Source organism: Scyliorhinus torazame, chromosome 18, assembly GCF_047496885.1.
Source record: "Scyliorhinus torazame isolate Kashiwa2021f chromosome 18, sScyTor2.1, whole genome shotgun sequence".
NCBI classification, from domain to species: Eukaryota; Metazoa; Chordata; class Chondrichthyes; order Carcharhiniformes; family Scyliorhinidae; genus Scyliorhinus; species Scyliorhinus torazame.
In genome coordinates, this window is record NC_092724.1 from 28,962,512 (window position 1) to 28,987,852 (window position 25,341).

The 25,341-nt window shown below is 47.1% G+C and overlaps 1 protein-coding gene and 1 long non-coding RNA gene across 6 annotated transcripts in view; one reads left to right on the top strand and one right to left on the bottom strand.

Annotated features, from left to right (window-relative positions):
• tbxa2r (thromboxane A2 receptor) overlaps nucleotides 1-15,743 on the bottom strand; it is a 33,000-nt gene extending 17,257 nt beyond the window's left edge. The window contains exons 1-2 of one of the 2 annotated variants that reach the window (XM_072482473.1): nucleotides 15,595-15,678; nucleotides 14,364-14,458 (exon numbers count right to left, since the gene is read on the bottom strand). The gene's annotated coding sequence lies outside the window, so the exon portion shown is untranslated. Of the gene's footprint in view, nucleotides 1-14,363; nucleotides 14,459-15,594 lie in introns of both variants that reach the window. The other variant, XM_072482472.1, reaches the window with a different exon arrangement.
• A 76-nt stretch (nucleotides 15,744-15,819) lies between these two features.
• Nucleotides 15,820-25,341, top strand: part of LOC140395088 (uncharacterized) — a 165,073-nt gene continuing 155,551 nt past the window's right edge. For 3 of the 4 annotated variants that reach the window (XR_011936101.1, XR_011936099.1, XR_011936100.1), the window contains exon 1: nucleotides 15,826-16,009. This is a non-coding gene — a long non-coding RNA (uncharacterized lncRNA). Of the gene's footprint in view, nucleotides 16,010-25,341 lie in introns of all 4 variants that reach the window. The other variant, XR_011936098.1, reaches the window with a different exon arrangement.

Sequence of the window (25,341 nt, forward strand, 5' to 3'; positions counted from 1 at the left end):
CTTGGCTGCCCGAGAACTCAACAGGGGGGCTGGGTAGCCTGCTCAAATGGCACATGGTGCAGCTAGTCTGCTACTCTTACATGGGTGCTGCACTCAGTGGAAGGGAGTTGCTGATGTTGGCCGCTATACTGCACTGGCTACAAGCAAGAGCAGCACAAATGGAGCGCCGGGGAAGAGGGCTCTTCAGTTCAGGGAACTGCTCTGGAAGTCTTCAATTTAGGAGGAGGACTGAAGAAGAAATTACACATATTTGCAGGAGAGTCAGGAGGCCCTCAAGGACCGCCCTCCATAGAGAATGGAAGCAGGTGGCCAGAGAGGTGAATGCAGGAGGATTGGCCCTGAGAATCAGCAGCAATGCCGTAAGACGTTTAATTACCTCACATGGGGACGTGGTAAAGGTTTCTGAATGCACCTTCGAAGGGCCCCATGTCCACCGCACCAACAATCTCTCACTCTGCTCACTTCAGAGCAGCCCATCACTCATCGAATTTCATAGAATATCATAGAATTTACAGTGCAGAAGGAGGCCAATCGGCCCATCGAGTCTGCACCAGCTCTTGGAAAGAGCACCCCATCCAAGGCCAACACCTGCACCCTATCCCCATAACCCAGTAACCCCACCCAACACTAAGGGAAATTTATCATGGCCAATCCACCTAACCTGCACATCTTTGGACTGTGGGAGGAAACCGGAGCACCCGGAGGAAACCCACGCATACACGGGGAGGATTTGTAGACTCCGCACAGACAGTGACCCAAGCCGGAATCAAACCTGGGACCCTGGAGCTGTGAAGCAATTGTGCTATCCACAATGCTACCGTGCACTCAGTCAGCAGCAGTCCCTGGCATCAAGGACCCAGACCTATCATCCTGGTCATCCACCTCACCTTCATACACAACTTTCGCGGCTTCCACATATCAGCAGCTATTCAGCTATGGCAGGCACATCACCCAAACATAGTGTAACACACTCCCTGTTAATCTGTGCCTTCTTCTGTAGGGCAAGATAATCTGTAACCACGGGGAGTGGGCATGGGGAGTGGGGAAGAACTGCCAGGTGGACAAGGGCTCCTGACCACTGAGGAGGAGATGGCTCTCCACATCATGCAGCTGGTGGTCATCAAACCCATGGCATCCATCATCACTGAGAACATGATGGCATGTTCCTGTCTTATATGCATCACATGTCCAGTCGCAGCAGCCCCAGGATGAAGTGAGAGACAACACCACAGCATTTTGAAGAGGGTCTACCACCTGAGCTGACATTCACATACACAGTTCAGATATTGGCATTCTGTGTACCTGAGAGGCTAATGCAGAGGTAGGACCTGTACGTGGTGTGTCACTGGACATGAGTGGGCTTCCAGGGTGGCATACAGGAAAGCACAGTTGAGCAGACACAACGGGATGCTGGGTGAATTGGATGGCATGCCTGGCAGTCTCCTGTCACTGTCAAGGAGCATGGAGGAGTCTGGCTCCAAATTGGCAGAGGGCATCAGGCAAAACTTGCACTCCCCCCCCCCCCCCCCCCCCTCCACCACCCCCAGCCTCTGCTCCATTACCCTGCCATCCTGCAGACTCAGAAATACTGCCAGAACAGCCCCCAGACCTGCTGCAGCCATTTTATGGAGAGATCCCCAAACTCTCTGCCCCCCCCGTGAGGATGCAGCATCCCTGCCCAATCCAGCAACTCATTCTAATACCTCCATAGTACTTTCAAAAACTTTGCAACAACATAAATTAGGCTGAATCACCTTATCATAGAATCATAGAATTTACAGTGCAGAAGGAGGCCATTCGGCCCGTCAAGTCTGCACCGGCCCTTGGAAAGAGCACCCTACCTAAACCCACACCTCCACCCTATCCCCGTAAGCCCACCTAACCTTTTTTGTACACTAAGGGGCAATTTAACATGCCCAATCCACCTAACCTGCACATCTTTGGACTGTGGGAGGAAACCGGAGCACCCGGAGGAAACCCACGCAGGCACGGGGAGAACGTGCAGACTCCGCAGAGAGTGAGCCAAGCCGGGAATTGAACCTGGGACCCTGAAGCTGTGAACAACTGCTAACCACTGTGCTACCATGCTGCCCTAATCTGCGAGTGGGGCGCCTGGCCTTTAAAATAACATTAGTGATGGCTCCCTCTTGTGGCTGTCCAAATGTTCATTGATGAGTGACAGGAAAATACGTTGAATTAATCAGCGCGATTCAACTTGGCAAATGGTGTGTCAAGTCAGCTTGATGACGTTACATCCTCGCCATCTGGGTTGTTTCCAACACAGGCAGGGAAAACTCGAATGAGCACCCTTGCCCACACAGGACGCCATGTGGCTGCACTGAAAATGGGCAGAGAAGCTGAACTCTCCACCCGAAGGGGCGTGGACTTCTGTAGTGCCGACCCCAACCCAGGCGGCTTGTGTTCCCACTTTTATGTACATTTCAAGGATCCAAGCAATCTCTGATTTCCATCTGACTTCAGCACTGTGATAGATGAATGAAGGAAAATGTGATCTGATTTAACTGGTCTTAATTTACCAGCGAAAGCTGCATTTGGAAATGATTTGCAAGTAAAAGATTGCCAACAGTGAACAAAGGCCTTTCTGGCATGTTTCAGATTCTTTAGGAGTGATTATTTGGCCTGGCAGACTGACTGGGAGATAATTAATCTCCTCTGGGAGTAGGTCAACTGACTGATACGCTAGATACGAAACTGAGACCACTGAGCTTCCCCAAAGCTGACTTGCATTCAACTTTGAAGATTCCGTTCAATTTCAAAGCCACGTAACATGTCAGCCAAGCCCTACTGGTTACTGATCTTGAACCCTACACATATTGTAATTCATACGCTACCCATCTGTTTCTCAGTCAAACAAATCACAGCCTGATCATCATCATTGCAGTCACTGTAATCCAGCCAGTTATCATGCCTATTATTCTATGAGGTTTGTATTTGTTCAGTAATAGCAGCTAATCCACATCAAACGCCAAAATAATAGCATTGTTTTTACAAGTGTCACTATATGCTGAGACTCTGCCTGCCCCCGATGTTGAAAAGGATGAGTCTGCCCACCTTGTCAAGTAGTTGGACCGTGCCGTATCACCCGTCCCGCGTTGAAAGGTTTCTTCTGAAAAACAGCCTTGGTGAAGTAATGGTCTGCACATAATGTCCTGGAGGCCCGTGAGAATAGGAGATGATGGATCACATCGGATGGTTCCCTGAGCAGACTGTTAAAAGTCATCTGGCAGAAAGCCTCACCACCAGGACTTTCAAACAAGCACCAAGACCTAGCTTGGCTGTTGGTGAGAAGGGCCCACCTCGTCAGATCTGTCATGCCTGCTCAAAGTCTCTGCCCCACCGCATGCTGAACTCGAAGCAGCAGTGGGGGCGAGATGTGGGGTGGGGGGGGGGGCTGGGGGTGGCGGGGGGGGGGGGGGGGGGGGGGAGGGAGGAGGTTGCACACCTCCTTGTGGAATGTGCTTTTGCCAAAATGGTCCGAAGAGAGATAAAGTGGTATTCGTCGAGCAGCTCTGTGACGCAGGACTCTGGGCTCTATGAGCTGTTCCCAGGGACCCACATCAAGACAAACGTCAGCGGCTTCTGGGGAATTTCAACTCGGTGAAAGACTCTCTTTGGTTTACCCAAAACTTGTTGGTCTTCCAGTGCAAAGAACCGTCCTTAACCGAGTGCTCCAGACTGGCACATTCCAAGGTCCAGGATAAGTGTTAAGGGGTGCACTCAGGCTTGGGGCAGTCACTGCACAATGGGGAAAGGCCACTATTTAAGGCCTTTCAATCAATGCACACAGAGGCGCTGGTAACCGGGTAATATCCCTTGGACCGTGACCTTAACTGTATGTAGCTGTATTGAAGCACATAGAGTGCAACATGACTGATGTATATAGTTCGAACAAAATTGTACTCTCTATAATGAAAATATTGGAATGTTTTAATGTTCGCATTACTGAATTGTAGCACCTCAGAGTGCATCTTGACCTCCCCCCCCAACAACACAAATCCTGCCCCCCTCCTGCTTACAGGTAGGGGCATCCACTTCCCCCCCCACCGCTACAGGCATTGCTGACCACCTACCCCTCGGAACTATGTCCGGGGCTGAGTCCGGCCACCCCATTCCCTCACCACCCCATACCCACCAATTATGGCAAGAGCCACTGACCACTTGACAGATGGGAGAGCAGGTTTGGATAACAGAAAGCCACTGCCTAAGGTCAGCAGCTCACTAAGCCTCCTTTGACTTCCAAACCCATAATCTCAACTGCTTAGAGGAACAAGAGCAACAGGTATACAGGAATGCCGAGCAACATTTTGCCATTCCTTCACTGTGGGTGAGTCTAAGACCTGGAGCACCCTCCCTATCGGTGCAGCGTTTGTGGACTGCAGTGGTTCAAGAAAGCACTCCCTTCTCAAGGGTAATTACGAATGGTCAACAAATGCCATCCTTGCCAGCGACACCCACAGCCCACAATAAAAATCTAAGGTTTTTGTTTAGAGCCTAAAGGGGAAACTCTGCCACCACTGCCTGGGCCGCTTCAGATTCACACCCCAGCTTCCACCAGTTTTAACCAGGTGAGAAGCTAACACAGGTCCACACTCAACCTTCAGCGGAGTCTTCGAATGTTTTTAAAGCAGAGTGGGATAGATTCTTGGCAATCAAGGGCTGATTGGTTGTCGGTGGTGGTGGGGTGGGGGGTGCTGCATATTTCAGGTAAGGATCCGATCAGATCAGCCATGATTTTTCTAAATGGCAGATAACCTCGAGGGGCTGGCATACACCTGCTCCATGTTCGTATGTTCATATGTACATGTACAACATTTTGAGAAATGAAGCGGGGCAACGATTAACAAAAAATGAGAGAATGAACTGTCATGACTGATTCTCCCCCATTTCAGCCATTAAAGACCACCCTTACTGCACCGGTTGCAACAGTTTTATTTCCCTTCTCAGTCATCCTCGTGATCTCTCCAAGTAAGATTTCCAATTTGGTGCAATATTGTGGTAGTTTCACATGTCTGCTCCTATTTCCTCGGTAACATCACCCAATCTCATCCTCACCTCAGCTCATATGCTGCTGAAACCCCCAACCTTGCCTTTTGTTTCCTCTGGACTTGAGTCTGGAATTCTGTCCCTAAGCTCTGGCATCTCTTTACTTCCCTTTCCTTCTTTGAGGTGCTCCTTAAAACCCTTAAAACTTTTGGCCAAGCTTTTGGCCATCTGCCCTGTGACCTTCTTAAGTGGCCAAGTGTCATACCTTTTTTGATAATGGTCCTGCAAAGAGCAAAGGACCTTTGGGAATGTTACTACATTGAAGGTGCTACTTGAAGGCAAATTGTTATTCTATTGTGATCCCATGCTCAACTTATTGGCTCAAACCAGACCCAAATACCAGAAGAGACAATGTGTTAACCTATTCAACCAGTGTCTGGCTTCCACAGTTCATAAGGTTATTAGAAGATAGGAACGTAGGACTTAGATGCAGGAATTGGCAATTCGATAAGATCATGGCTGATTTGTGATGGTCTCAACCCCACTTTCCTTTCTGCCCCCCCATCATCCTTGAGTCCGCCTCTATCAAAAATCTATTTACCTCAGATAGAAGGTGTGTGATGTTTGTGACACAAGTAAAGCAGGGTGATTAATTCCTTACTATCTTCGCAAACAACAAGTGAGATGAAGAAGTTGTTATTTTGAGAAGCACTTCCATGCTTTATATCCTATCACGGGATGGCACAACACATCAATTCACTCAAAGGTTGTTACCCACAGTGTGACATGCGATCCTGTTCAGCTAGAGCAAATTTGATAAACTAAAGAATCATTTCCCGCCAAAAAATCCGTCAAGCACTTAGCGCATGTTGGACATTTGGATGCTCAGTGACTGAATTTCCAGTCACTGATTAAAATGATCCTAAAATCTAATGTCCGCAAATTGTTGAATTTCTGTTATGTGTTGCCAGCAGAACAAAAGTGGAAAATCTTTACATGACCCTTTCAATCTCAAAAATAACCTGCTTTGACCTGCAGAAACCGAATGGCCAATTAAATCTTGTTTGTAATATATCTAATAACCCAATGATTACTTAATTCTGAAATAATGCTTTCCAGTAACTGCGCTCAAAGTACAGTCTTATTCATCACAAGGGCCAACTTTGTCAAGATCCTTGTGTTCAGATGTAATCCTCAAATGTTGACGGTGGGGGGGGAATCAAAAGCCAGCGAAGATTGTTTTTTTAAAAAATATATTTTATTCAACTTTTTCGGCCGTACAAAACAGTACAAAGGGTTTTCCCCTTTTTACAACAGCAAAACAATATAAATAACCGTGACCGTATTTTAACAAATAAATAAATAATATATAAACTAAATGGCAACTGCCATAACAAAAAATAATAGCTCTCCCAAATAATAAAATCAGCAATTCAATATACATAACCAATTACCAATGTCTTTACAAAAACACCCCTGAGGACCCACCTGAGCCCCCCCCCCCCCTCCCCCCTGGGTTGCTGCTGTTACCTTCCCATTTCCTTTATCGTTCTGCGAGGTAGTTAATGAACGGTTGCCACCGCCTGGTGAACCCCTGAGCCGAACCCCTCAGTGCAAACTTTATCCGTTCCAGTTTTATAAACCCTGCCATGTCGTTTATCCAGGTCTCCATGCCCGGAGGCTTGGCTTCCTTCCACATAAGCAGTATCCTTCGCCGGGCTACTAGGGACGCAAAGGCCAAAACATCAGCCTCCCTCGCCTCCTGCACTCCCGGCTCTTCTGCAACCCCGAATATAGCCAGCCCCCAGCCTGGCTCGACCCGGACCCCCACCACCTTTGAAAGCACCTTCGCCACCCCCACCCAGAACCCCTGCAGTGCCGGGCATGACCAAAACATGTGGGCGTGGTTTGCTGGGCTTCTCGAGCATCTCCCACACCTATCCTCTACCCCGAAAAATTTACTGAGCCTTGCTCCGGTCATATGTGCCCTGTGCAAAACCTTAAATTGTATCAGGTTAAGCCTGGCGCACGAGGATGAAGAGTTTACCCTACGTAGGGCATCTGCCCACAGCCCCTCTTCAATCTCTTCCCCCAGCTCTTCCTCCCATTTTCCCTTCAGCTCATCCACCATGTTCTCACCCTCGTCTCTCATTTCCCTGTATATATCTGACACCCTACCATCCCCCACCCATGTCCCTGAGATCACTCTATCCTGAATCTCCTGCATCGGGAGCTGCGGGAATTCCCTCACCTGTTGCCTCGCAAAAGCCCTCAGTTGCATGTATCGAAATTCATTCCCTAGGGGCAACCCATATTTTTCCGTCAGCGCTCCCAGACTCGCAAACGTCCCGTCCAAGAACAGATCCCTCAGTTGCACAATCCCAGCTCTCTGCCATGCTCCAAATCTCCCATCTATTCTCCCCGGGACAAACCTATGATTATTTCTTATCGGGGACCGCACCGAGGCTCCCGTCATTCCCCTATGCCGTCTCCACTGCCCCAAAATTTTCAGTGTTGCCACCACCACTGGACTTGTGGTGTATTTCTTCGGGGAGAACGGCAGCGGTGCCGTCACCAGTGCTTGTAGGCTGGTTCCTTTGCAGGACGCCATCTCCAATCTCTTCCACGCCGCTCCCTCCCCTTCTCCCATCCACTTACACACCATTGAAATATTGGCGGCCCAATAGTACTCACTTAAGCTCGGTAGTGCCAGTCCACCCCTCTCCCTGCTACGCTGCAAGAACCCCCTCCTCACTCTTGGGGTCTTCCCAGCCCACACAAAATTCATAACGCTTTTCTCGATCTTCTTGAAAAAAGCCTTCGTGACCATCACCGGGAGGCACTGAAACACAAAAAGGAATCTCGGGAGGACTACCATTTTGACCGCCTGCACCCTCCCCACCAGTGACAGGGGCACAATGTCCCATCTCTTAAAATCCTCCTCCATCTGTTCCACCAATCGTGTTAAATTAAGCCTATATAAGGTTCCCCAACTCCTGGCGCCAGCGAAGATTGTTAGCGGCTCATGTTGCTCAAAAGGTGAAAAGGGCTAACTCTGGAACTTTGAAATATAAATACAACATCTCAAAGATGGCAAGTCCATCAGCATTGGAAAAGAACAATGATTTTGAGGGAGCCTAGCTTTTTCAGCATCTAGAGCTTTGAATTATATAGCTCCGGATAACCCATTATGCCTATTCTGGATCTGAACTTTAAATTTGAATTCAAATGTCATGTTACTTAATGCCTTGAATATTCACTGTGCTCCCTGATACACAACATTGAGTGCTGCTGCCAATTCCACTTCTTGCTTGGACAATCAGTAATGAATCACCATGTGGAATGGCATATCTGAAAAACTCAGGCAGTCGGAAAATGGAAACTTAACTCCTTACCCGACCACTTTACGAATGTTTATAGTTTTATTAATGCTACCATGATATACTTGCTATCACCAGCCACTAGAGCCTAGGTCTTTGCCTAACAACAGCTATAAAACGAATTTAACAAAACATAATAGGGTGGGACCTGCCCAGCAGCAGGTAGACATCTGCCTAGAGACAGCAGTAGCCAGTAATCAAAGGACTGGATGAGATGCGTCTCTCCTAATTATGAGTAGAAACAGTTTACCTCGACATTTGGGGAGACCAAGGGGGAATCTGATAGGGGCAGACAGCCAAATACACAGAAGGCAGAATCAAAGTGGAACAAAGGTATATTTGGTTGGACCCTCAAAAGCAAGATATGCCAAGTGACACCTAACTGGCTTGTCTGCTTCTGACCTTGCTTCCAGCCACCAAACCTGAAGGCCAAGTTTTACATCTAACAGCCTTGAAGTCTTAGAGCCAAGGCAGCGCAGGAAACCTTCATAAAGGCAGTTTAAATATCTTTGCTGGACCAGGATGAGACATTTCCTATAATATACAGCTGGAAAAGGGGGCGGTATGGTGATGTCAGTTGATAATACATAAAATCATAGAATGGTAACAGCACAGAAGGAGGCCATTCAGCCTGCCATGACCATGCCGGCTCTATGGAAGAACTTCTCAGCTGGTCCCATTCCCATGGCCTTGCCATTTTCTTTCTCTTTAGGTCAATATCCAATAAATGTCAGAACCAAGCTGAACATAGAAATTTCAGAGGGGAAGTGCAAAGGGAAATTAGGGTCCAGCAGAGCAGATGGAAAGAAACCATTCCTACAGGCGGAAGGATTGAGAACCCAAGGGCGGAGATTTAAGGTTAAAGGAACCAAAGGCAGATTTTTATACAGTGAGCGGTCATGATCTTGACAACACTTGCTGAAAGGGTGGTGGAGGCAGATTCAATCCAGTCTTCATCGGGGAATTATATTCATATTTCAAAGGGAAATAAATTGCAGGGTTAGAGCAGGGAATGGGACTAGCTGGACTGATCACGCAATGAGCCAGCATGGAATTGATAAACTGAATGGCCTCCTTCTGTGTTGTAATTAGAACATAGAACATAGAACAATACAGCGCAGTACAGGCCCTTCGGCCCACGATGTTGCACCGAAACAAAAGCCATCTAACCTACACTATGCCATTATCATCCATATGTTTATCCAATAAACTTTTAAATGCCCTCAATGTTGGCGAGTTCACTACTGTAGCAGGTAGGGCATTCCACGGCCTCACTACTCTTTGCGTAAAGAACCTACCTCTGACCTCTGTCCTATATCTATTACCCCTCAGTTTAAAGTTATGTCCCCTCGTGCCAGCCATTTCCATCCGCGGGAGAAGGCTCTCACTGTCCACCCTATCCAACCCCCTGATCATTTTGTATGCCTCTATTAAGTCTCCTCTTAACCTTCTTCTCTCCAACGAAAACAACCTCAAGTCCATCAGCCTTTCCTCATAAGATTTTCCCTCCATACCAGGCAACATCCTGGTAAATCTCCTCTGCACCCGCTCCAAAGCCTCCACGTCCTTCCTATAATGCGGTGACCAGAACTGTACGCAATACTCCAAATGCGGCCGTACCAGAGTTCTGTACAGCTGCAACATGACCTCCCGACTCCGGAACTCAATCCCTCTACCAATAAAGGCCAACACTCCATAGGCCTTCTTCACAACCCTATCAACCTGGGTGGCAACTTTCAGGGATCTATGTACATGGACACCTAGATTCCTCTGCTCATCCACACTTTCAAGAACTTTACCATTAGCCAAATATTCCGCATTCCTGTTATTCCTTCCAAAGTGAATCACCTCACACTTCTCTACATTAAACTCCATTTGCCACCTCTCAGTTCGGCTCTGCAGCTTATCTATATCCATCTGTAACCTGCTACATCCTTCCACACTATCGACAACACCACCGACTTTAGTATCGTCTGCAAATTTACTCACCCACCCTTCTGCGCCTTCCTCTAGGTCATTGATAAAAATGACAAACAGCAACGGCCCCAGAACAGATCCTTGTGGTACTCCACTTGTGACTGTACTCCATTCTGAACATTTCCCATCAACCACCACCCTCTGTCTTCTTTCAGCTAGCCAATTTCTGATCCACATCTCTAAATCACCCTCAATCCCCAGCCTCCGTATTTTCTGCAATAGCCTACCGTGGGGAACCTTATCAAACGCTTTGCTGAAATCCATATACACCACATCAACTGCTCTACCCTCATCTACCTGTTCAGTCACCTTCTCAAAGAACTCAATAAGGTTTGTGAGGCATGACCTACCCTTCACAAAGCCATGCTGACTATCCCTGATCATATTATTCCTATCTAGATGATTATAAATCTTGTCTCTTATAATCCCCTCCAAGACTTTACCCACTACAGACGTGAGGCTCACCGGTCTATAGTTGCCGGGGTTGTCTCTGCTCCCCTTTTTGAACAAAGGGACCACATTTGCTGTCCTCCAGTCCTCTGGCACTATTCCTGTAGCCAATGATGACATAAAAATCAAAGCCAAAGGTCCAGCAATCTCTTCCCTGGCCTCCCAGAGAATCCTAGGATAAATCCCATCAGGTCCCGGGGACTTATCTATTTTAAGCCTGTCCAGAATTGCCAACACCTCTTCCCTACGTACCTCAATGCCATCTAATCTATTAGCCTGGGGCTCAGCATTCTCCTCCACAACATTATCTTTTTCCTGAGTGAATACTGACAAAGAATATTCATTTAGTATCTCGCCTATCTCTTCAGACTCCACACACAATTTCCCATCCCTGTCCTTGACTGGTCCTACTCTTTCCCTAGTCATTCGCTTATTCCTGACATACCTATAGAAAGCTTTTGGGTTTTCCTTGATCCTTCCTGCCAAATACTTCTCATGTCCCCTCCTTGCTCGTCTTAGCTCTCTCTTTAGATCCTTCCTCGCTACCTTGTAACTATCCATCGCCCCAATTGAAACTTCACACCTCATCTTCACATAGGCCTCCTTCTTCCTCTTAACAAGAGATTCCACTTCCTTGGTAAACCACGGTTCCCTCGCTCGACGCCTTCCTCCCTGCCTGACCGGTACATACTTATAAAGAACACGCAGTAGCTGATCCTTGAACAAGCCCCACTTATCCAGTGTGCCCAACACTTGCAGCCTACTTCTCCACCTTATCCCCCCCAAGTCACGTCTAATGGCATCATAATTGCCCTTCCCCCAGCTATAACTCTTGCCCTGCGGTGTATACTTATCCCTTTCCATCATTAACGTAAACGTCACCGAATTGTGGTCACTGTCCCCAAAGTGCTCACCTACCTCCAAATCCAACACCTGGCCTGGTTCATTACCCAAAACCAAATCCAACGTGGCCTCGCATATAATCATATTCTATGATTCTGTGACAGACAGCAGGCAAATCACATCTCGACATGTGCATTATATAAACATTGGGGCCCTTATGGTTAAGTTAAATGATGAGCATTTGTATATTATATACCAGTCAACTGGTCATGATACAGCACATGGGAGGACGATTTTCAAGTGTCTATCACCTCATCTACACTGGAAAATGGGGCGGTAGATAAAAGTATATTTTCCACCTCTTTTTTTTTAATAAACATTTTATTGAGGTATTTTTTGGTATTATAACAACAACACAATATACAACAATGTACATGAAACTATAAACATAGTGCAAAAGTCGTCTCCCTCCCTTACCGTCCCACCTTTTTTAACCCCCTACTCTAAGCTAAACTAACCACCCCCCTTCTTCTGACGATTAAATTTCTGCGAAGAAGTCGACGAATGGTTGCCACCTCCGGGCGAACCCTAACAGTGACCCTCTCAAGGCGAACTTGATTTTCTCCAAACAGAGAAAGCTAGCCATGTCCGATAGCCAGGTCTCCGACTTCGGGGGCTTTGAGTCCCTTCAAGCTAATAGTATCCGTCTCCGGGCTACCAGGGAAGCAAAGGTCAGAACGTCTGCCTCTTTCGCCTCCTGGATTCCCGGGTCTTCCGGCACCCCGAAAATCGCCACCTCTGGACTCAGCGCCACCCTTGTTTTTAACACCCCGGACATGACATCTGCAAACCCTTGCCAAAATTTCCTAAGCTTCAGACATGTCCAGAACATGTGGACATGGTTCGCTGGTCCTCCTGCATATTTTGCACACCTGTCTTCCACCCCAAAGAATCTGCTCATCTGAGCCACTGTCATGTGAGCCTGGTGAACGACCATACATTGTATCAGGCACAGGTTGTGGACGCGTAGACTCTACTCAACGCGTCCGCCCATAGACCATCCTCTATCTCTCCTCCCAGCTCCGCCTCCCACTTGCGCTTCAGCTCTTTGGTCTGTGTCTCCTCTCACCCCATAAGTTCCTTGTAAATGTCCGAGGCGCTCCCTTCTCCTACCCACCCTCTGGAAACTACCCTGTCCTGAATCTCCCTGTTTACGTAGGAAGTCCCGCACCTGCAGATACCTGACTTTGTTTCCCCTCGCCATTAATTAGATGCAAAATGTAAAAATTGTTTATGACCCTTCAAGATTTCTCCTGTTTAGGTCCCTGATGTGCTGGACATTTAAATTGTGTTTTATAATGATTTTCAATTTGGAAAAGTAGCAAGACATTTCCTTCACACAGAGGAAAATTGCAGGGTCATTCATTTTAATGCTTCTTCAACATACTTAAAATGGCATGCAAAAAAACTTGTCCATAGCAGTCTTGCAAATAGCATTATATTGCAAATTCTAAGCGCTGTCTAGAGGACGTGACTGCTGGGAGCCATCAAATAAACTTTAAATGATACAGCAATCAACCCAGGAAGTTAGCATTTTACTTTAAAAATTAGTCTTTCATTTTCTTGTGTAACCTGATGACTTTAAGGCAGACACAAGAACATTCAGGAAGAAGAGAAAGGGTGTTTAAGCCAACAACTCATCAAGAGAACTCAACCCCGTTGACCTGCTTCATAAACAGATTCCTTAACCATTTCTGGAAAGCAGCTTTAAAAAATATATATTCTTGAGATTAGGTAATTCTGATTGGCCAGCATTTATTGCCCATTCTTTCACGGCCCTGAAGAAACTAACATAGCATGGGACTGGAACCACATGCATGCCAGGCTGGGTAGAAGTGTCAGGTTCATTAGTGAACCACATTGGTATTTAATGAAAATACATTAGCTTACATTGTCATTTGTAGGTGAGGTCACCATAGTCCCAGATGACCACAGGCTGCTTTCCCCTTTGAGGGGGAGAGCTGACTGGTTGGTGATTTAACCTGAGGATCACCACACCTCAGGGGCGGGGCCAGGTTGAGAAGGCAGGGCCTTCACAAATGACCTCGGCTGGTATGGGAATTGAACCTGCGCTGCTGGCCTTGACCTGTACCACAAACCAGCTGTCTAGCACACTGAGCTAAACCAGCCCCCACTGGGTACAAGCCCCAAAGTACCAGAATGTTGCTTTTCATGAGATGTGGTCACTGGCAAGGCCAGCATTTGTTGCCCATCCCTAATTTCATTTGAACTGAGTGGCTAGTGAGTCCATTTCCAAGGTCAGTTAAGAGCCAACCACATTGCTGTGAGTCTGGACTCGCATGTAGGCCAGACCGAGTAAGGGCGGCAGATTTCTTTCCCGAAAGGACATTAGTGAACCAGGCTTCCAACAATCCATGATGGTTATTATGGCTACCATTGCTGGCTTTGTATTCCAGCAGGGATTTGAACCCATTAAGGCTTTGGGATTACTAAAATTGCATCACCACCTCCCCGCAAATTGCATAATAGTTGAATTTGAACTCTGCTTGTTTACATTTACAATGTTTTTTTTACAATCATATGCTCCAATACTGAAGAATGCTTCGTAACATTACCCTTTACTTAAACTTAAATCCCTGGGATTAGTATTAACTTCCTAATATTACATTTAAACTTTCATTTTCCTACCAGGCCTCGTCCTTACTGTTGATCAGAAACTTTTTTTCTGGAATATATACGCCAATTACCGGCTGAATGAACCTGGCCGTTGATTCTCAGTCACTCTGTTTGATATACAAATGATAATAAAGCACCCATTTAAACATTCTCACAGCAGCAAGACAATAGAGACCCCGAGGAAAGTGCTCAAAGGGCCACGGTGTTGGAGTGCTTGACAAGATAATTCCTTCCACCCATCTCATCCTTCCGGGAAGTATGAATTGAAAATAATTGACTGAAGGATTAGAGGGGATGTTGAGTTATTTTCTCATGCAGCGGGTAGTGCGGGTCAGTCTTCGAGAATGACAGGCAAGTGGAAACCTTTACCACATTGAAAAGTTTTTGCATATGGGCTTGACTCGTGGCAACTGCAAGAATAGGGTCCAAGAACTGGAAGGTGGGAGGGGGGAGCTCGCAGGAAAGCTCCTTATTTCTGTCTCACAGACATGATGACCCGAATAGTCTCCATCTGTGCTGTAAAATCCTGTGCTTCCACAATTAATGAAAACTTTTACAGCCCCTTGACAGTTACAAACAAAAAAGATCTACCCCACTGCCCGTTTACCTTTCAATGATTCTTAAGCCTTCCAAATTCCTAACCGCCCGCTACCCCCCAAGACAGGCCGGTCCTCCTTTTAGATCTCTCCAAAGAGCCTCACAGCAGCAAGGCGGATGCACCAACCAAGCCTGATATTTCCGGAATGATAAGAGTGGCAATCTACGTCCTTGTGCATCCCGTTCTTTGAACCACTGTTATGCCGGATGCTGCCTGGGTGTACCTCGACAAGTAAACCGCGAGAGACGATCTGCAATTGCACTGTCTGTCACAGCAAAGAGACCACAGAGAAAAGGGCCAGCTGCTAAACCCCAGCACTTTCACCATACGTTGCAATGTTATCACTTCTAATGTTGACAGTGCAATTCGGCCAGGCTCGTTTCAAAACAAAATCGTCGCAACACTTACATAGCAACATAGAAAAATACTTTTTTTAAAAATGGACATTCCGTAAGCAGGGGCCGGTGAGCCTGTTCAAAGAAAGTTAAATGTGAATCTGCCCATTAAGCTGGGCTGCTATTGGAGACGGGAATGACAAAGAGAGACGGAGCGATTAGCCTCAGGTGTTCCGCTACCAAAGGTGTCCTCAGGCACAAACAGCCCAGTCTCAATTTGCGCTTGCAAACAAATGAGAAAATGACAGACCTTCCTTCCTCTCACTGCTTCGAGATGCGGGTTGCTGCAGCTCCAGCCTGGTCCCCCCGGCAGATCGGAGTGAGTCCCGGGGAGGTTTATCACCCCCGTTCCATCCCCCAGCACGTCAGTCTGCGGGACCTCACGTATTTCCTCACTGGTTGGTGGATCCGCTCGCAAGGGACATTCCTCAGATAATTGTAGGTATTTCTTTTTTCCTCCCCACCCCCACGCCCCCTCAGCTTTCTTTAAATGGAGGAGTGAGTCGGGTGTGGACCTTCTTCTTAGACTGGAAGCAGCCCGAATAGGAAGGTCCCACAGCTGGTGGGGAGCAGGGAGGGGCTGAGAGTGGCTGGGTGCAGCCACTGTTTACAGGAGGGGGCGATGCTGCCCCCTCAGAGACATCCCGCACAAAAGACGACGAAAAGTGAGTATGGAGTTAGCCGTTAGCCAAACATTTCTGAGGTGGGGGAGATAAATGGGTTAAATCTTCAGCTGGAGACCCTTCCACAGTGCTCATTACTCTGACCGACTATATTAAACTGAGGACTGGAAGGTGGACTACACAGCACATCCATTTTTTGTTTTAACCCATGGATAAAAATCAGAGGCTGTTGCAATTCCGAATTTTTGTTTACGGCGCTGATTTTGGAGAGCCCGGTGAATCATTCACAGATGCCCCTAGTTCATTTGTTCTGTACAACCGGCCACACGAGATGGCAGTCTGCAACGACTGAAGTATCAACTAGCGCAGTTCATTAATATTATCACCGAGTTCCAAAGGATTTCCTAACCAGCTTCCATTTGTACCTTATACCTCCAGGATCAGCATTGGATAGATATCAAGGCTCAATCCAATGGAGGCACGAATTGTCAGTATTCATAGAATCCCTACAGTGCAGAAGGAGGCCACTTTGGCCATCGAGTCTGCACCCAACCCCAAAAGAGTACCCCACCCAGGCCCGCAACCCCACCCAACTCCGAGACACCCAAGGGGCAATTCAACATGGCCAATCCACTTGCACTTCCTTGGACCGCAAGAGGAAATATATTTATATTGCATCAAATCATAGAACTCCTACAGTGCAGAAGGAGGACATTCGACCCATTGAGTCTGCACCGACCATCTGAAAGAGCACCCTCCGAGGCCTAATCCCCCGCCCTATCCCCCTTACTCCACCTAACCTTTGGATACTAAGGGGCAATGTAACATGGCCAATCCACCTAACCTGCGCATCCTTGGACTGTGGGAGGAAACCGGAGCACCCAGTGGAAACCCACGCAGACACGGGGAGAACATGCAAACCCCACCCAGTCACCCAAGGTTGGATTGAACAGGAGCCCCTAGCAGTGCTAACCACTGTGCCATTATGCCATGATTTGACAAGTTCTGATATTTGGTGTCATTTTTAAAGCCCCAACCTTAACTCTGGTCAAGTGGTTGGGTTTTGAAAGAGTTAACATCTCACCCAAAAGTGGGATATGATTGCTTATGTAAGCTCAGCACAGTAGTATTGAATATAAATTGATAATTAATTCTCCAAGGTGTTACATGAATAGGGTTGCCAACTCTCCAGGAATTGGAAATCAATCTCTAGTCCTGCAGGAAAATCAACAGGATGTTAAAAAATATATTTTTTTGTTATTTTCTTAGAGCATTTTACCAGGTGTGGGAAAAGGCAGTTTGGTTGACAGTTATGCAGCACTCCATTGGGTAATGAGTCCATTTACTTTTCCCTTGGCGTGAGAAGGCAGTATGTCACAAGGAAGGCTGTGTTGGCTGATTAATGGCTGGAGCGGTGTGGTGAGTCTTGTGATGAAATCTCCAGGAATATGTTCAATCACAATTGGCAGCCCTCTACCTGACTTAACAAGGACAAGGCGCCCCAGATGAAAAATACCAGCAGCATGCAGTTAATCTCTTCACGGTCCCATTTCTCCAAAAAGCTTATAGAATCTGTCAGTAACTCAATTGAAATGGGTTTTAACTACGTTAGTTATTTCCCAGAGCTTTGCTGAGTGAGGAATAAGGAAGGAAGAAGGTACACTTGCGTTCAAACATAGGAAATAGGAGTAGCCGTTTAGCCCCTCGAGCCTGCTGCGTCATTCAATAAAATAATGACTGATCTGTTTGTGTTGAGTTCCACATTCCCCATCTATACCTGGTAACCTTTGATTTCCTCTGCCTAACAAGATTCGACTGTAAAATGTTCAGGGACCCGCTTCCACCTCAGTGACCCTGTTTTCACTCATCAAATCTGCAGGATGGCCCAAAACACTTAGGATTAATGCATTACTTTTGAACAGGTGCTATGTAGCTAAACTCACAGTATGTTGGCCAACAGGAAGGTATCTTTCTCATCTCCAAATATTGAAATAGGATCTTATATGGCCACTTGAATAGGCAGGTGGGGCATGGATTTAATATCTCATCTAAAAGATGGCACCACTGACAATGCAGCACTCAATCAGCACTGCACTCCAGTTTTAGCTTAGGCGATGTGCTCAAAACCATACTGGAGGCTTAACTCATATGTTTAACTTAGAGATGACCAGCTGTGTTCGGCTGATGGTTTGGGGGCGGGGGGCACAGTGGCGCATTGGTTAACACTGCTGCCTCACGGCGCAGAGGAGACGGGTTAAATCCCGGCCCAGGGTCACTGTCCATGTGGGGTTTGCACAGTCTCCCCGAGCCGGCATGGATCTCACGTCCGCAACCCAAAGATGTGCAGGGCAGTTGGATTGGCCACACTAAATTTCCCCTTAACTGAGAAAATTAACAAAAAATGAAAGTCTGGAATCTGGAACATGACCTACATTACCCCTTGAAGCCCACTGCCCCTTCTGGTGATTGTAGTAGCTAATAATTGCAGCTGAGGTCAGTAAATTGCTTATAAATTTCACATTCCAAACTGTGACCAGCTTTCTTCCTTTTATACGATTTCCAATCAATAACAAAATGAGGCACTTTAAGATATGACTTCTGTGGCATTACACGTGCGATGTAACTCCCAAGGCACAGTCATATATAAGAACATAAGAACTAGGAACAGGAGTAGGCCATCTGGCCCTCGAGCCTGCTCCGCCATTTAATGAGATCATGGCTGATCTTTGTGGACTCAGCTCCACTCTCCGGCCCGTACACCATATCCCCGAATCCCTTTATTCTTTAGAAAGGTATCTTTTTCTTAAAAACGTTTAAAGAAGGAGCCTCAACTGCTTCACTGGGTAAGGAATTCCAGATTCACAACCCTTTGGGTGAAGAAGTTCCTCCTAAACTCGGTCCTAAATCTACTTCCCCTTATTTTGAGGCTATGCCCCCTAGTTCTTCATTCCCCGACCATGTATGTTAAATATATGGGTGAAATTATATGTTTTTTTTAAGTTGGGTACTGGAGTGTGAAATGTGCATGGGGTTGGGATGCACATGTGTGCTGAAACTTTTTAAAGAGGTTTGAAAGAACCATTTCTTTACAGAGCTGGTGAAATAAGTATTAATTCTTTGAAAATAAATAATTTGTATTTCCCTTAATCATTGCAGATAAATAGCAAATATTCTCCCATTCAAATAAGTCTCTGAATTTGAAATGAGGAAGCAGCTCATTATTGTGCATCTATTTATTGCCAGTTTCTTATAACTGTTGGACATGCGTTTCCAATTTTCTTACTATTGTTTCTTATAACTCGTGGGTGGCAGAGTGGTTAGCAGTGTTGCCTCACAATGCCAGGGACCCGGGTTCAATTTCGACCTTGGGTGACTGTCTGTGCGGAGTCTACATTTTCTCCCCGTGTCTGTGCGCGTTTCCTCCGGGTGCTCCGGTTTCCTCCCACAATCCAAAGATGTGCGGATTAGGTGGATTGACCATGCTCAATTGACCCTTAATATCCAAAAGATTAGGTGCGGTTACTGGGTTAAGAGAATGAGGGGTGGGGTCGCTTGGTCCTAAGTAGGGTGTTCTTTCCAAGGGATGGTGCTAACTCGATGGGCCAATGGCCTCCTTCTGCACTGTAGGGATTCTATGGTAGAGTGTTGTACATTAGTGATGGGGAATTAAGGGCTGTCAGTTAAACTTCTTTGTATCATGAAGGAACAATTCTTTACAAGATAAACAAGATCGCTTTGAGTTGTGGACCCACGGTGGTAGAATGTGCTAACCATTTCCAAGGGGTTGCTATTTATGATCAGAGGCAGCGATGCAACGACTTGCCCCATGAGCATAGTTTTCTTGATGCTTATAGTCATGGAAAATGAGTTACACACATGGGAGAGGCAGTCCATGAGTCTTTGTGGAATGATCTTTAGGATGTTCCTTAAAACATGCCTTTTCTAAACCGAGGTCTTGGCCACCTGTCTTAATATCTCTTTATGTGATTGGTCAAATTTTACCTAGTAACACATCCCTGAAGCACCTTGAGACATTTTATGATGTTAAAAGGCGCCATAGAAACTTAGAAAATAGGAGCATGAGTAGGTCATTCGACCCTTCGAGCCTGCTCCACCATTCATTACGATCACGACTGATCATGCAACTCAGAAACCTGTTCCTGCTGTCACCCCATATCCTTCGCTCCCTTTAGCCCCAAGAACTAAATTTAACTCCTTCTTGAAAATGTTTTGTCCTCAGCTACTTTCTGTGGTAGCGAATTCCACAGGCTCATCACTCTCTTGGTGAGGAAATTTTCTCCTCATCTCAGTCCTATCTGGCACCCGTATCCTCAAACTGTGACCCCCTAGTTCTGGATTCCTCCACCATCAGGAACATGCTTCCTGCATCTACCCTGCCCAGTCCTGTTAGAATTTTATAGGTTTCTATGAGATCCCCTCAATTTTATGAACTCCAGCGAATATAATCTTAACCAACTCAACCTCTCTTCAAATGCCAGTTCCGCTATCCCAGGATTCAGTCTGGCAAACCTTCTCAGCATTCCCTCCACAGCAAGAACATCCTTCCTCAGATAAGGAGACCAAAACTGCACACAATATGCCAGATGTGGTCTCACCAAGGCCCTGTATAACTCCATCAAGTCCTCCCTGCTCCTGCAGTCGAAAATCTCGCTACAAAGGCCAACATACCATTTGCCTTCTTTACCGCCTGCTGCGCCTGCATGCTTACCTTCGGTGACTGATGTACAAGGATACTCGGGTCTCATTGCACATTCCTCTCTTTCAATCTGTAGCCATTCAGAAAATAATCCACCTTCCTGTTTTTGTTACCAGAGTGGATAACCTCATATTTATCCACAATTATACTGCATTTGCCATTCATTTGTCCACTCACTCAACTTGTCGAAATCGCATCAAAGTATCTCTGTACCCTTCACACAGCTCACCCACCCACCCAACTTTGTGTCATCTGCAAATTTGGAGATATTACATTTAGCTCCCTCATCTAAATCGTTAATATATATTGTGAATAGCTGGGGTCCTAGCTTTGATCCCTGAGGTGTCTCACTAGTCACTGACTTCCGTTTGGAAAAATACCTTTTTATTCCTACTCATGGGGGGGGGGGGGGAAATCTTACCAGAATTTAGTAAATTGCCAGGCTCTCATAGAAAGCTCGTGTGGAATTCTCCAGTTCCACAGATCAACGGCGCAAATCAGTCGGGCATCGCGCCGCCCCAAAGGTGCGGAATGCTCCGCATCTTGGGGGGCCGAGACCCAACCTTAAGGGGCTAGGCCCGCGACAGACGAATTTCCGCCCCGCCAGCTGGCGGAAAAGGCCTTTGGTGCCCCGCCAGTTGGCGCGGAAATGACATCTCCAGGCAGCGCATGCGCGGGAGCGTTAGCGGCCGCTGACGGCATTCCCGCGCATGCGCAGTGGAGGGAGTCTCTTCCGCCTCCGCCATGGTGGAGACCGTGGCGAAGGCGGAAGGGAAAGAGTGCCCCCATGGCACAGGCCCGCCCGCGGATCGGTGCGCCCCCATCGCGGGCCAGGCCACCGTGGGGGCACCCCCCGGGGCCAGATCGCCCAGCGCCCCCCCCCAGGACCCCGGAGCCCTCTGGTTTAATCTACGCCGGCGGGATTGGCATTTTAGCGGTGGGACTTTGGCCCATCCGGGCCGGAGAATCGCGGGGGGGGGGGGCGCCCGCCAACTGGCGATTCCCGCCCCCGCCGAATATCCGGTGCCAGAGAATTCGGCAACCGGCTGGGGCGGGATTCACGCCAGCCCCTGGCGATTCTCCGACCCGGCGTGGGTCGGAGAATCTCGCCCCAGCTTTCGCACTGAATCTTGAGCCTCTTTGCCAATTAAAGTGAGTGGGCCTGGTTTATACCACAACTCTGGCAATGCGGGGACTCAAGAGCCGATAACCAGATTCACACAGATCGGGGCACCATCATCTTTAAAGGATGCTGCAATGCAATGGCCTCAGCACACATAAAGTCTTCTGCTGCCTCCCACCCTGACATTCATTGCCGGCAACCAGCCCCCCACAAATCTCAACAATTATCGCTCTCAGTCTCGCTCTTTTTCACGCTCCTTCATTCTCCCCGCTTTGTTCTCGGTCTTGAGCTTTTCCATGCTCCTTCATCCTCCTGCAATGCTCTCAGTCTCGCTCTTTTTTGTGTTCTTTTATCCTCCTGGCTCCATTGGTTTTCCTGTGATGCCACTCTTTGTTTTTTTCAGGACTCTGTTCTCTGACTGTTTCACTGCGATACCGACTTCAGGACACTGTTCCCAGGCTGCTTCACTGTGATGCTGACTGCAGGACACTGTTCCCAGGCTGCTTCACTGCGATGCTGACTGCAGGACACTGTTCCCAGACTGCTTAACTGTGATGCTGACTGCAGGACACTGTTCCCTGACTGCTTCACTGTGATGCTGACTGCAGGACACTGTTCCCAGACTGCTGCACTGCGATGCTGACTGCGGGACACTGTTTCTAGATTGCTTCACTGCGATGCTGACTGCAGGTCACTGTTCCCAGTTTCCTGTTAAGGCAGGTTTTTGTTGCAAACTGAGATGCTGCCTGCCTTCTAATGTGTGCATTGAGGGTCAACAGAATTCTGTTATTTATTTGTTGTTGCCACAAAGCGAAAAAGAAGTAGAGGCGCCACGCTTTAAGTTCATAAAAACATGGTGCAGGGTTTATTAGGAGATGTTGCTTCCATGGGTAAAGGTGATGAACTCTCTCAAATGCCCCCAAAACACTCCACTGATGTCACTGCATATGACATAATATTTCACCAGCCAATAGTATTACTTGAATACATAACAAATTCACTTGGCTATAAAATATTTTCAGATATCCTGAAAATGTGAACGGCTCTATATTAAACCAAATTCTTTAGCATGTCAATGTGATGAATTTGGGAATTTAAGATATATTTATTTTAAGTATTTGGTGCAGTACGAGTTAAAAACCTGGGTCAGTGTGTATGACACGCTATCCTGTTTTGCAAGACATCTACGCTTCTTGGAGCCAGAGATGCAGTTAAACCATCGTAAAAGTTTGGGCTCGTGGACTATTAAGAGGGCTCCCTGCAAAGTGGATAATTAGAGACATTGGGCTGGATTCTCTGTTCTGGAGACTAAGACCCCATGCCGGCGTGATAACGATGCCGTCCTGGCGCAAAGCAGCCACCAATTCCTTGTTCCGGGTTGGGGGGGGGGGGGGGGGAGGGGGTGGTGCTAGCATGTGCACGGCGGCTGCCTGCAGCGGCTGCACCGTGCTTCATGGCGGATACTGCTCGCGTACCCGGCCCGCAAAACTAGTGTCCACCATCGGCCAGCTCGCGCACCCCAGACCGCCCCACCACAGTGCCCCAGCCCTGAATAATGCCCTCTTCCTTACCTGCGGATCGGCCCTCCCCCAACTGTGGCGGCGCTGGACTGAGTCCGCAGCCGCCAAGCTGAGTTTGCGACGGGTGAGACCACACGCGACCCACGCCATCGGGAACTCGGCCGGAGATTGGCGGTGACGGAGCATGGCGGGGCGGGCCTCAGCCAACGTAAGGAGGGCGTGGATACGGTGTGCGGCATACTCTCCTAGTCCACTGCTTTTTTTGGGGGGGGGGGAGCATCTCGAAAACGGCGCCGCTCCCGATTTCGTCGCCATCGGGCATTCTCCGCCCCATCGCCGAACGCGATTTTGGCGTTGGGGACCGGAGAATCCAGCCCCTTGTGTTCAGCTTAGCAAAGTGATATAGCTAATGGGAGGAGCCAGGAGTTGAAGCAGTCAGGTGTTGAAGTTGTCAGGGTTAGTTTTTGGCTGGAAGGTGAGCTGAGAAAGTTTCTGAACAAATACAGCCAGAGATCCTGCCTTATTCTCACAGGTCGTTTACTCTGAGCAATCTCAAAAGATCTCTCTTTCTCAAAGTGGAGTAATCAAGACACCTCTGTACAGCAAGTATTCCTGAGTGCTAACTGTATTTAAAAGTAGATTAGGACTTGAGATGGCTTTGTTGCTTGAGTGAAAATAAAGATAGCAGTTAAGGGTAATTGTGTCACTGTATCAATTAGCATTGTTTGAGGGGTAATTGTCAGCTACTTTCTCGTGTGATGCTAACTTTCTTTAATACTGTGTTATAAAGAAAGTTTGTTTTAATATATCATATCCCCCTTTTTGCATGAAATCACTCCTGGAGCGAGGTACCCGTTCCTCACACTCTTACAAAGTTAAAATAAAATATAAAATAAAACAGCTTTGACAAAGAGTCATCCAGACTGGAAGTGTTAGCTCCCTCCTCTCTCCACAGAGGCTGTCAGACCTGCTGAGATTGTCCAGTATTTTCTATTTTGTTTCAGATTCCGGCATGTGCAGTAATTTGCTTTTAAAATAAAATATTAGGGTTTCTATTCACTATCCTAGCCACTGTAGGGGTCTGGTCCGTGAGCATGATAGTCGAATGACTAATGTCCACCTGCGGGGTAATTATGAGCCTGAGAAAAACATCCTGAAATTAGTTTGCTTGCTAAAACCCAAGCTCCACATACGCAGCTAAATATCTACAAAAATATTTTGACGTCTGGATATTTTGAGACAGGAATTGGCAGAACATAAAGATAAACAAGAGTTTGGACGCCCGAGACTCACCGAATGAGAAACTAAAATAAAGTGACATAGCTGCGGGTCTTGAATTTTCCACCATAACAAACCATCCCAACAGTGAACCACACAACCTGTTATGAACATGCATTGAAACCAGAAGACATGCGAAATACCTATGCCAGATAGCATTGTGTGGAATATTACCCATCACCACCTGCACTCATTACAAGTCATGGAGTGACCACCACAACCTCACGTCTGTCGTTCCGTGCACGCAAACCACTCGGAATTGAGGAGCTTTAATGTCCCTTTTGAAATGGAGATTATGTTTTATTGTCTATCAAAAATAATATACAATAGACATCATGTGGTACACAGCGGTGTATTCCTCTTGCAACACAAATGACTCATATACTGATTATGGCTCCAAGTCTCCTGGTTATCACTTGCCCATGTTTATTTACAGAATGTCACTTCCAGGAAATTTCCCCAAGAACTGAATCTATTGTAAACTACGATAATGTCATTAAGTTAAATACACAAACAGAACCAGGGATTTAGAAACTCAATAACATTTTCTCTCTGTAGCCGTTTTCTTGATACCAGTCAATCGCAGTGCTTAATTGAGAAGGACAAGGGCAGCAGATACATGGGAGTACCACCACCTGGAAGTTCTCCTCTAAGGCAATCACCATTCTGACTTGGAAATATATCGTCGCTGGGTCAAAAACCTGGAATTCCCTCTCTCACAGCAGCGGTTTAAGAA